The sequence below is a fragment of the Molothrus aeneus genome, unplaced genomic scaffold (assembly GCF_037042795.1).
Source record: "Molothrus aeneus isolate 106 unplaced genomic scaffold, BPBGC_Maene_1.0 scaffold_71, whole genome shotgun sequence".
Lineage (NCBI taxonomy): Eukaryota > Metazoa > Chordata > Aves > Passeriformes > Icteridae > Molothrus > Molothrus aeneus.
The window spans coordinates 282819-293555 of NW_027099223.1; positions in this window are offsets into that span (position 1 = coordinate 282819).

Sequence of the window (10737 nt, forward strand, 5' to 3'; positions counted from 1 at the left end):
GTGAGCTCCAGCTTGTCATTTGGACTGATAGTCCCTTACCTTCTCTCGTTGCTAAAATCACTTGATTTCAGTGTTTTATTTCCCCATCTGCTCTAGAAGTGGCATACCAACAGGTAACCTCAGGAAGATCTGCCCATTTTCTGCAAACACAGATAGTAAATAACCATATTTAAGTGCCCATAAATGCCAGTTATTCTCATACCAGTTAGGAATATTTTGCTGCAGATGACAAGAGCACTCGTTCAAATTCAAAACAAGCCACCAAAGGTTACATTCTTATTTTCAGCATCTGTTAATAAGGGTTTTCTGTGCATCATATTTTTGTGATTTACCATTATTTTATAGTTTTCTGTATTCTCATAGACATTGTTCAGCTGTTAACACAAGAAGTATCACTTGAGTTAAATGCTCTGGAAATGCTCACAATTAAAGAGGAGATTCTAAAAATATGTCCCAAACTTGTGGACAGATCACCTTGAAGAAGCACTGACAACCACAAAAAGCATCCTGTTGCACAAAAAGGACCTTGCCACCAATATTGGATGCTGAGACCTTTCTAAACAGTAGAAAAAGTACAACACAAGCAGTGCAAAGACAAGAATCAAAAGCTGTGCATGGGCAGCACTTTCCAAAACAGGTCTCGTGCTTTAGGCATTTTTGCTGACCATATCTCATCAGATCTGGCAGCCATTCAGAGAGAGCTTCTTTTATTAAGAGATGAAGAAAGATCATCACACTAAAGAAGTGAATTGCCTTGACTTTTAGTGTGCCTCACATGCTTTGCTATTGAACACCTTTTACCTGGGCATGCATTGCAGGAGGGAAAAAAACACCACAAAACCACCAAACCTGTATCAAAGCTAGCTTTACATTTCTGGCAGGCATCACTTTCCTAATCTGCCTCACTTTCCTGTTCTTAGAAATCAGAGTCCAAAGTTCAGTTGAATATCTTGGAAGGCACATTGGGTATGTGTGAGATAGCTAATCCTTCTGCCTGCAGCTGAATGCAATGTGTACCACCTCCATTTTTCTAACCTGTGTGTATTGTGCCTAGGCACTTCAATGTTAGATTTCTGTGTATTTAGCAATGAACAAAGTTAAAGAAAAACCCCTCTCTTACACCCAGTTTTTTTAGCAGAGAGACAGAAGCGTTCAAAGTGTCAGTTCAGGCTTGAACCAGTTCATATTTAAATCATTTTATTGTTCTGTAGCATGACTTCCTCTACTTGGTCTCACAATCACAACTCCTGTCAAGGATGGCAAATTTAAATAATTCTTCTTGAGAGTAAAGCTTTCAGATATTAAACCCTTGACTGAATTTTCCTAGGAGATATTGAATCACATGGAGATTTCATCATCTGGGAAAGGGCTTGGGGGAAGCGCTGCGCTGCTGTCCAGGGCAGTCGGACTCGTTCTGAGCCTTCTTTGGGGGTCAGGAAAAGGGGGGGGGGGGGTGAAGACTCGGGGCTCTGATGCCGTTGGGGGCACCCCAAGGTGCCCAGGAGAGGGAACCCCACTGCGGTGCAGGAGCAGGTGGGGGGCGGGCGAGGGGCGGGGGTCACGCTGGGTGCCGTCCCCCAGAGGGACCCAAAGCTGCCACCAAATGCGCAGGGAAATTGCATTCCAATGTCTTGGGACAGAGGCTCATGGGAAGTTTTCTCAGCTATCCAAGGCACGGAGCCCTGGAGCCAAGTCAGCCTGAGCTGCTGCGTGCTTGCTGTGAGCCTTGAGGGTGAGCGCGCATCATTGCGGGCTTGGGATCGATTGAAATGCGCTAAGGAAACCAGCTCTGGCGAGGGAGGCAGGGAGGGAGGGAAATGCTCTCTTAACATGTGCCAATGCTTCTGTCAAACTCATCAGGGCAGGACAGCGTTCAGACTGAAAGTGTGAGAAGATGTGGAGTGAGACAGAGAATCTGACAGGAGCACCGGACTCACAAGTGCACGCATTTTGCTTTTGGCTTGGATTTAAACTCAGAAGTTGTAAGGAATTTGGGAAGGAGAAGGGACATTCCAGAAGGAAAAGAAGAAAAAGAAGTTGTTGTTGTTACAGCCCTGGCAAAATCTTTGGTTCTAGTAATAAAGGAAGTTAGTTGAAATTAAAAAAAGAAAAAAACGTGGGTTTTTTCCTTCACTGTTGTATTTGTTGGTGGTAGATGGTGTGTTGTTTTATTTCTTGGTCTTATTAACTCTGTGTAAATAGTTTTTTGAGTGAAGCTACCTTTCTGGATGGGTTGGTTTGTATTTGAGGTAGGATTAATTTCAAGAGGTTTCTTTCCTAGACTTCTGACAGGTATTCCTGGGATTTTGGTTTTGTTTACTGTATGTATCAACAGAGAGATTTGGTAGGGCCAGCTGGGCTGCTGGAGTTTTAGGTGTTAATTTATTAGATGGCTTTTGTTCACTGCAGTTTTGAATTGTTGAAAGGGTTTTTAATGTAGTGGTTTTAAGGCGGTTTTTAAGAATTGTTTGTATTGTTTCACGTTGTTTGTAGTTGGTGTATGATCAGGGATATGGTGGAACTTCTTGAACGTTCTGGTTTTAGTGTTCCTAAGTTCCGATTTCTTTCTGGTTTGATTTTTTTTTTTTAGTTTTATTTTTTGAGACAGGGGCATTTATATGGTGGGTTTTTATAGGCAATATGTTTTTAAATTTGGGTAGTGATATTTTTTAGTATTTTAATAGTTTAGATTTTTTATTTTAATGCTTTTTTAATATTTTAAAATAATTTTTATAGATGATTGGTTATTATTTGTGGGTTAGCATAAATGTAGAGCTTTGGGGGTTTTTATAGTAATGTTTAGGGTCAGTTGTAGGGTTTTGAGTTTAGTGAGTTGGTTTGATTTTTTTAATTGGTGTTTGTTTTTACTAGCAGTTCTGTCATTTTCAATGTGTATCTGAGTTTTTTGGGGTTTTGAGCCATTGGTTTAGGAGGAAGTTTATGATGAGAATGTACGGAGCTTTTGGGCTAGTTATAGTGGGATTTCAAATTTCTTGACAGTTTGGTTGATTTGAGTTTTTCTTAGGGTTAAATGTTGTGGGGTCTTTGTTCTGTTAGTCCTAGAAATAGGTTTTGTTTGGATATGCTGCGATGGGATGAGCGTGGGCTGCGTACCGGTGCTGACGAAGGCGCAGGATTTTTGTGGTTCTGATGCGTTGGGTCAATGAATTGATATGGTCTAATATATAGATTAAAGTAGAAATAAATATAAATATAAAAATAAATATTAAATGATAGTGGTAAACATAAATATAGAAAACAAATAGATAAATATGTAAAACTATAATATATAGTAAATTATTGTAACATACCATAATATATATAAATGATAGTCTATTTTATATATATATCCAATGACATATAAATCTAGATTGTAAATCTAAAAGTATTTAAATATAGTTAAAATAAATTGGGGATTTTTTGATTTTATTTGGTTATAGGCTGGGTTTTTTTATAAATAATATAAATAATATAAAAATAGAAATAGAAATATACAAATATATATTATATACACCCATATCTATAAATATGTATTACAAATAAATATAAGAAATATACAATATAAAAATAATATCTCTATTTTTTATTATTTATATTATTTATAAAAAACCCCCTCCTCTGTGCAGTCTGTCACAGTTGCCCACAGTCTGTCGTGCTGCTTACGGAAGTGCCAAAAGCCAAAACCTTGAGGAACAGACCTTAATCTGACTCTATAAATGGCTTTAACAATCCCCTCCTTTCTTGTTTTCATTTTGAGGCAATCCTGATTGACTTTGGTTTTCTCCAGCCAGAGTTAATCCAAAATCTGTCTCTTCAGGCCCCTTTCTGGCCTTGCCTAGAGCACAGCACACTTTTTCCCCCTTGAATGTTTCTCCTGGCTGGTGAGGCCATGAAAGGAGTGGGAGATGATGGGAGAGGAGCTCAGTGCAGGCAATTGCAGAGTTCCTCGCTCTCCCCTGTGCAATAAGGAGGGGAGCATTGCCCAGCAGGCAGACGATGGAACGAGTGGAGATGCCTTGTGAGGAAGGCAGAAGGAATTAATGTCTGCAGGAGCCCAGGGAGCGCTGGGGCTGTAACTGGGAGATGCACAGCAGACATTCTCCCCAAAGGCAGGGCAGGGGCGGTTTCTCCTGTTTCTGGGCAATGCCGGGGTGGCTGTCACTGCTGCTGCCACTGGAACTCTCAGCCCAGGGCTCAGGCCAGCGCCAGCAATCATCTCTGCCAGCTCATGGGCATTGCTGGATGTCTCCTGTGCTGCTCAGTGACGCTCAGCAGTCTCAGTTCTGGTCAAAATCATTTCAGTGGGAGCTATGAGGCACAAAAATGCTGAGACCAATTTCACAGAGCCACCTGTCCCTCGTGAGTGCAGGGTGCAATCCCAGCAGAGCAGGGGCAGCTCTCCCTGGCTGTGCTTTCTCTCAGCACCTGAATGACCCTCAGTGTTTGGCAGGAAAGGGGCTCCAGTAAACTGCCTCCTTTCTCCTCTTCCTGGAGTCCCAGCTGCAGAAAGAACTGAGCAGTGGGGTGCAATCCTTTGCAATCCTTGTTTGAAATGGCTGAGAATGAATCTCGATCCCAGCCTCAGAACTGAGCCCCGGTCGTTGCGTTTGCCTTCTCCTGGGTGCGCTGCAGTCGGTGCCGTGCCCCAGGGCAGGGATTTGTGTGCCAGCCTTAGCAGGCTGAAGTGCTGGAGATCTCTCGGTGGGCAGGAAATGGAATGGGCTGCCTTGGCCGCACCTGCTCCTGCCAGCTGGATCCAATATCCATGGGGGACTTTGCAGGCACCGCGTGCGTCAGTCCCGCTCCTTAGGACAGGCTCCCAGCTCTGCCCTGGCACTGATCCGGGAGCTCTGGGACACCAAAGGTTTGGAGCGGCCCCTGAGCCTCGGCAATGCCTGCAGGGCTGGAGGCTTCCCTGGGCCAGGGCAGGGAATCCCTGCTTGTTCCCAGGCGGGAATGCCCGGGCTGGAGCAGCTGGGAGGCATGGCCCATGGAAAGGGACGCGAGCTAAAGGCCAAGAGCTCAGGTGGAAGCAGCGGCTGCCAAGGGAGCTGAGCCAGAGGCAGCCCGGGCAGGGCAGAGGATGGGAATCCTGAAAGGTGAACGTGCCCAGACCGGCAAAGGGCAGAAAGCAAAAGTCCAAGCCAGCAAAAGACAACGTAAACCGTGGAGATAAAAAGACTCTTGAATTTGCCTTTTCATAATGAAATAAATCCAGCTGGAACAACATCAATAAAAGCAGTGGGAAGGATCATAGCAACAGGTGGGGTTTTGCTCAGCTCTGCTTCACTTTGATTCCACTACAAAAGATCAAGGCTTCTCAGGAAGATGGAAATGAACACATAGGTTGATCCAAGAGCAGTGAAAAGTGGGAATGAGGCACTTGTAGCCCCAGGAATGGCTCTGCCCTTGTGCGCTAAGAGAGCTTCAGCAGCAATTCCCGCTTTGGTGACATTTTCCAACAACGTGGATTTTCTACAGGGGCAGACTTGGAAAAGAGCAGCTCCACACTGAGATCATGTTGAGAGCTGCTCATGAGTGTCACAGCTGCAGCTCCCCAGAAGCTGAACTGTTCACTGCAGAAAGAAGGAGAGGCAATTTGTTTTGCCATTATCAGTGTGCTAACAATGTGTGCCATGCAAAGGTCACGAGCAGAGATGGCAGCAGGCTTTGCTCTGAGAAGCAGAACAGGTTGGATTTAGGGCATCCTAATGAGATTAGAGTGAGACAAAAGCTCAGCTGATAGGAGCAGAGGAGCACGTGGATCCATCCAGGGATTTCTGTCATGGAAAGCTAAATAGGCAAAGATCTGGCATCAGCTTTAATTGATGGCTGTCATCTTTCCGCTTTTGAGACCTAGTCAGTGGCATGGTATTGGCCAGAGTTTTCAAAAGAAAATGGCATCAGTGTTAGGAATCTTAGCTAGGTGTGATTGCGTTAAGAAGGAAAGGAGAACAGCATTGTTTATCTTTGTTTTGGAGCCTGCAGCCATTGTGGCTGCTTTGCACAGTGCACGTTGGTAGCGGTCGGTGTGCGAGAGTCTGTAAAATGAATATGAAAGCTTCTGGCCATGCCTTGATCCCGCCCAAGGAGCACAGAGCGAGTTCTCCCCTCAGGAGCAGCCCTGTCGGCCGGCAGTGCCGGCTCCTCCGGGGCACTCCCATCCGCCTCCTCCTCCTGGCGGAGCCCGAGCAGAGAGCCCGCGTCCCCAAGTCCCCGGGCGGGATGCGAGTCCCGGGCTCGGGCCCGTCCCTCTGCTCCCGCTCAGTGCAAGGGGCTCGGTGCCGGCTGCTGCCGAGCCCCGGCCGCTGGGGCTCCGCTTCCTCTGCCAAAGCTGCCGCTGTCCCTGAGAGAGGCGGGGCAGCTGCCATGGCCCGGGAGCGCGGCCATCCTTGGGGAGCTGCTCCTTCCCGGCGGCGGCAGCTGGGAGCTGCCTCAGCCTGAGCTCAGGAGCCGGGCAGGAGCGCCTAGATCGTCACCCGCTGCTGCCCGCTCCGGCCCGGGCACCGGGCACCCCTTCGGTTCCCCCGGGCCGAGCGGATCCGGGGCTGCTCCCCGCGCCGCGGCAGCGCCTGGAGCCACGAGCGGCATCGCTCCGTGAGCCGGAGGCGGCGCAACAAACCCGGCTGGGGATAATGGGATATCACAGTGCTGGGATAACGCGGTATTGCAGACAGGCTGCATTTTATGGCATCCTTTCAGGGCAGGCTTCCTACCTTCTAATGCCACGGGTGGGTTTTTTGCCAGCCTGAGGCAGTTCTCCCAGGAGAATCAAATGTGTGAGAGGTCCATTCCCTGTGACCATCTGTGGGGATGTCTGCAGTCAATTCCACGAGCCTGTGAACTGAGACTAATAAATTGGGCATTTTTCTGGTCTCAGAATCGGGAGTCCTGTGGGTTGTTTGCTTGTTTTGGGTTGTTGTTGTTTTTTTGTTTGGTTGGTTGGTTGGTTGGGGGTTTTTTTTGGTTTTTTTTGTTTGTTTTTGTTTTTTGTTTTTTGTTTTTTGTGTTTTTTGTTTTTTTTTTTGTGGTGGTGAAGGTGAGGAGGGCTCAGGGACAAAGTCCTCCGCTGCTGGCACTTGGACCCAGTCCCAGCCGGCCAGGCCGAGGGCTGTGAAGCCGGGACTTGAGCCCTGTGTTTCGGGGGTGCAGAACGAGGCTCGCCCAGGCCTCGAGCACAGAGGCCGAGTCCTGCATTTTGGGGCCCGGGCTTGGCCCCGGCCTGACGGGGGCGGCTTCGGGGCTGAGAGAAGCGCTCAGGCGCTCCCTCGTGGCGCTCGGCAGCGGAGGCCGAGCTGCGGCCGAGGCTCTTCCCGGAGCCGGGACACTCGTGGGGCCTCTCCCCGGTGCCGATCGGCGGGGGGTGAGGAGCCGGGAGCGCGGCGTTGCGGGGTGCGTGGGGCCGGCGTTCGGGGGCTCGGGCCCAGCCCCCGCCGCGGTCTCGGGTGCCGGAGGCCCCGGGGCCGTTGCCGGGCGGGCGGGGAGGTGCCGGGGGCAGGAGGCAGGGCGGGAGCCGCTGTGTCCCCGGGCCTGGGCGGGTCCCGGCCGGGGCTCGGCGAGCCCGGGCCCGACGGAGCGGGACGGGAAGGCGGGGCCGGCGGTTGCCGCTCCCTGGCCGCCACTCCCGCCCGCGGCGCCGGGACACGGAAGGTGACACCGGGACGGGGCTCTGCGGGCTCAGGAGAGCCAGGCCCCTCCCGCCCCATAGCGATGCCAGTCCCGATGGCGACGGGGGAGAGGCGGCACCGCCCGGGGCCCCCCGGCAGAGCCAGGCAGCGCTCGGCCCCCGCAGCCCAGGCCGCGGTCACGGCCCCGCCGCAGCGCCCCGGGCTCCGAGCGGTCTCCGGCGGGAGCAGCCGTCGGGCGGGGCTCGCACAGCGCCGAGCGAGGCTCCCGAGCGATAGCCCCGGGACCGGGGGGGACAGGGGGGCGGGGCCGGCACCGGTGCGAGGGGCGGGGCCACGGAGCGCGGGCACGGGGCGATGCGACGGTGCCACCGCGGCCGGGGGTGGGGGGCAGAGCGCCGCTGGGGTGTGCCGGGCGGTGCCGCCTCTCCCCCGTTGGGCGGATGGAAGCGGCAGCGGGCCCGGGACCGGTTTGGGGCCCGGGATGGCCGCGGGCACGGGGCGCTGCCGGGTGCGGGATCGCGGCCGTTCCCCGGTGCGGAGCCGCCGTGTGGGGCCGGCACCACGCAGGGCGCCCTCTGGCGGACACGGAGTGCGGTGCGAGCGCGGCGCCCCCGCCTGGCGGGGGACAGCGGTGCGGGGGGCGGAGCCTGAAAACAGGGGGCGGGGACAGGGGCGGGGCCGGGCGGCACAAGGGACGAGGCCTGAGAGAACGGGGGCGGGGCCAGGCGGCACAAAGGGCGGGACCAGGGGCGGGGCCGGCTCAGGTGTGCACGGCGGGCGCGGCTCAGGTGTGCGGGGCCCCAGAGCGGCTGCGCGGGGCGGGGCCGAGGTGTTTTAGACCCCGGAAATCGCCTCGGCCGCCATTTGCTCACTCAGAGCACGGTGCGGACGGGAGCTCCGTGTGCGGGCTCCGCCGGTAAGGCGCGGAGGCTTCGGCCTCCCCTTCTGTCCCTCTCTCTACCCCCCCTCCTTCCTTCCCCGCGTATTCCATTTCTTTCTCCCCCTTCCCTCTCGCCCTAAAACGCTCCTCTCCTCCCAAACCTGACTCCCCCCACTCGTTCCTGTCGTGTCCCTTCCCCACTACTCCCTTCTATTCCTCCTCTTTCCACCGTCCCTCTTGTCCCCCCTCGGTCTTTCCCTTCCTGTCCCGCTTCCCTCGTCACTCCGACCCCTCTCCCTCCCTGTCCTCACCACCCTCATCTCTCCTGTCTCCCCGTCCTCCCGTTTCCTCCTTTTCTCGCAGCCGCGGGGCTCGGGGTGCCGGGCAATAATAAAGCCCTGAGGGCCGGAGCCCGGCGCCCCCGGCCTCGCTGGGGTCCCCACACGGGGCCGGAGCCGCTCTGCGGGTCCCCCCATTGCAGTTGAACACACCGCCCGACACCGCCGGGGCTCCGGCTTTCCCAACATCACACTGGGGGGGTCCTGGGGCGGGGGGCCCGAGTTACAGGGGCCCCCTCATTAGGAGGGGGTCCCAGGGGGGAGGGGGGTTTAGGGGGGGCCCCCTCATTAGGAGGGGGTCCCAGGGGGGAGGGGGGTTTAGGGGGGGCCCCCTCCGGAGGAGGGGGTCCCAGGGGGGAGGGGGGTTTAGGGGGGGCCCCCTCATTAGGAGGGGGTCCCAGGGGGGAGGGGGGTTTAGGAGGGGCCCCCTCCGGAGGAGGGGATCCTTGGGGGGGGTTGGGGAGGGCCCCCTCCGGAGGAGGGGGTCCAGGGGAGGGGGCGGGGCCTGGGGGGAATGATTCCCCCTCCAGGCTCCGCCCCCTTCCCCGGACCCCCTCCTCCGGACGGGGTCCCACCCCGGCCCCCTCCAGGGACCCCCTCCTCCGGACCGGGGTCCGGGGGGGGAGGGAGGGTCGGGTGGGGTGGGGGGGGAAGCCGAGGGGGGCATGTCACTGTGCAGCGTGAACACACGTAAAAAAAAAAAAAAAAAAAAAAAAAAAAAAATTGTCAGACACACGACCATCCCCTGCCGTCCTGTCCCCGCCCGCCCCACCCTCCCCCCCGGGCCCCGGTCCGGAGGAGGGGGTCCCTGGAGGAGGCCGGGGCGGCACTCCGTCCGGAGGAGGGCGTCCAGGGGAGGGGGCGGGGCTTGGAGGGGGAATTACCCCGCCCCAAGCCCCGCCCCCTCCCCTGGACCCCCTCCTCCGGAGGGGGCCCGCCCCCACCCCCCCCAAGGGACCCCCTCCTCCGGAGGGGGCCCCTCCTATCCCCCCCCCTCCCCCCAGGGACCCCCTCCTAATGAGGGGGCCCTTCCTATGCCCCCCTCCCCCCTGGGACCCCCTCCTAATGAGGGGGCCCTTCCTATGCCCCCCTCCCCCCTGGGACCCCCTCCTAATGAGGGGGCCCTTCCTATGCCCCCCTCCCCCCTGGGACCCCCTCCTAATGAGGGGGCCCCTGTAACTCGGGCCCCCCGCCCCAGGACCCCCCCAGTGTGATGTTGGGAAAGCCGGAACCCCGGCGGTGTCGGGCGGTGTGTTCGACTGCAATGGGGGGACCCGCAGAGCAGCTCCGGCCCTGTGTGGGGACCCCAGCGAGGCCGGGGGCGCCGGGCTCCGGCCCTCAGGGCTTTATTATTGCCCGGCACCGCGAGCCCCGCGGCTGCGAGGAAAGGAGGAGAGTGGGGAATGGAGAACGAGAACAGGGCAACGGAGGAGAAGTTGGGGAGAAATCGGGGTGTGCAGGACAGCAGGGGACGGGGCTGGGGGGAAGGAAGGGTGGAGGAAGGAGCAGGATTGAGGGCGGGTGGGGAGCGACTGGTGGGGGGGAAGGGGAGCAGGGAGAGGGGGCAGGGGGAGTCCGGCTGGGGAGGGAAGGCCGAGGATGGGAAAGCAGGGTAGGGTAGGTAGGGTAGAGAACGAGAGAGGGGCGGCCGTAGGGGGGGAGGGAGGGGAGGGCTAGGGGGGAGAGGGGGGGGGGGTTTGGGGGGGGGAGGGTGTAGGGGGTGGGGGAGGGGTGGAAGGGAGGGTGGAAAGGAGAAGTACACAGAAATACAACACAACAGAAACGCAGAAGAAAAGAAACGCAGAGAAAAAGAGATATAGGGCCCCGGCCGGCAGCAACCTCCCTCACCCAACGCCCAGGAGCAAATGGCTCCGCCATCCCCTCCCCGCGC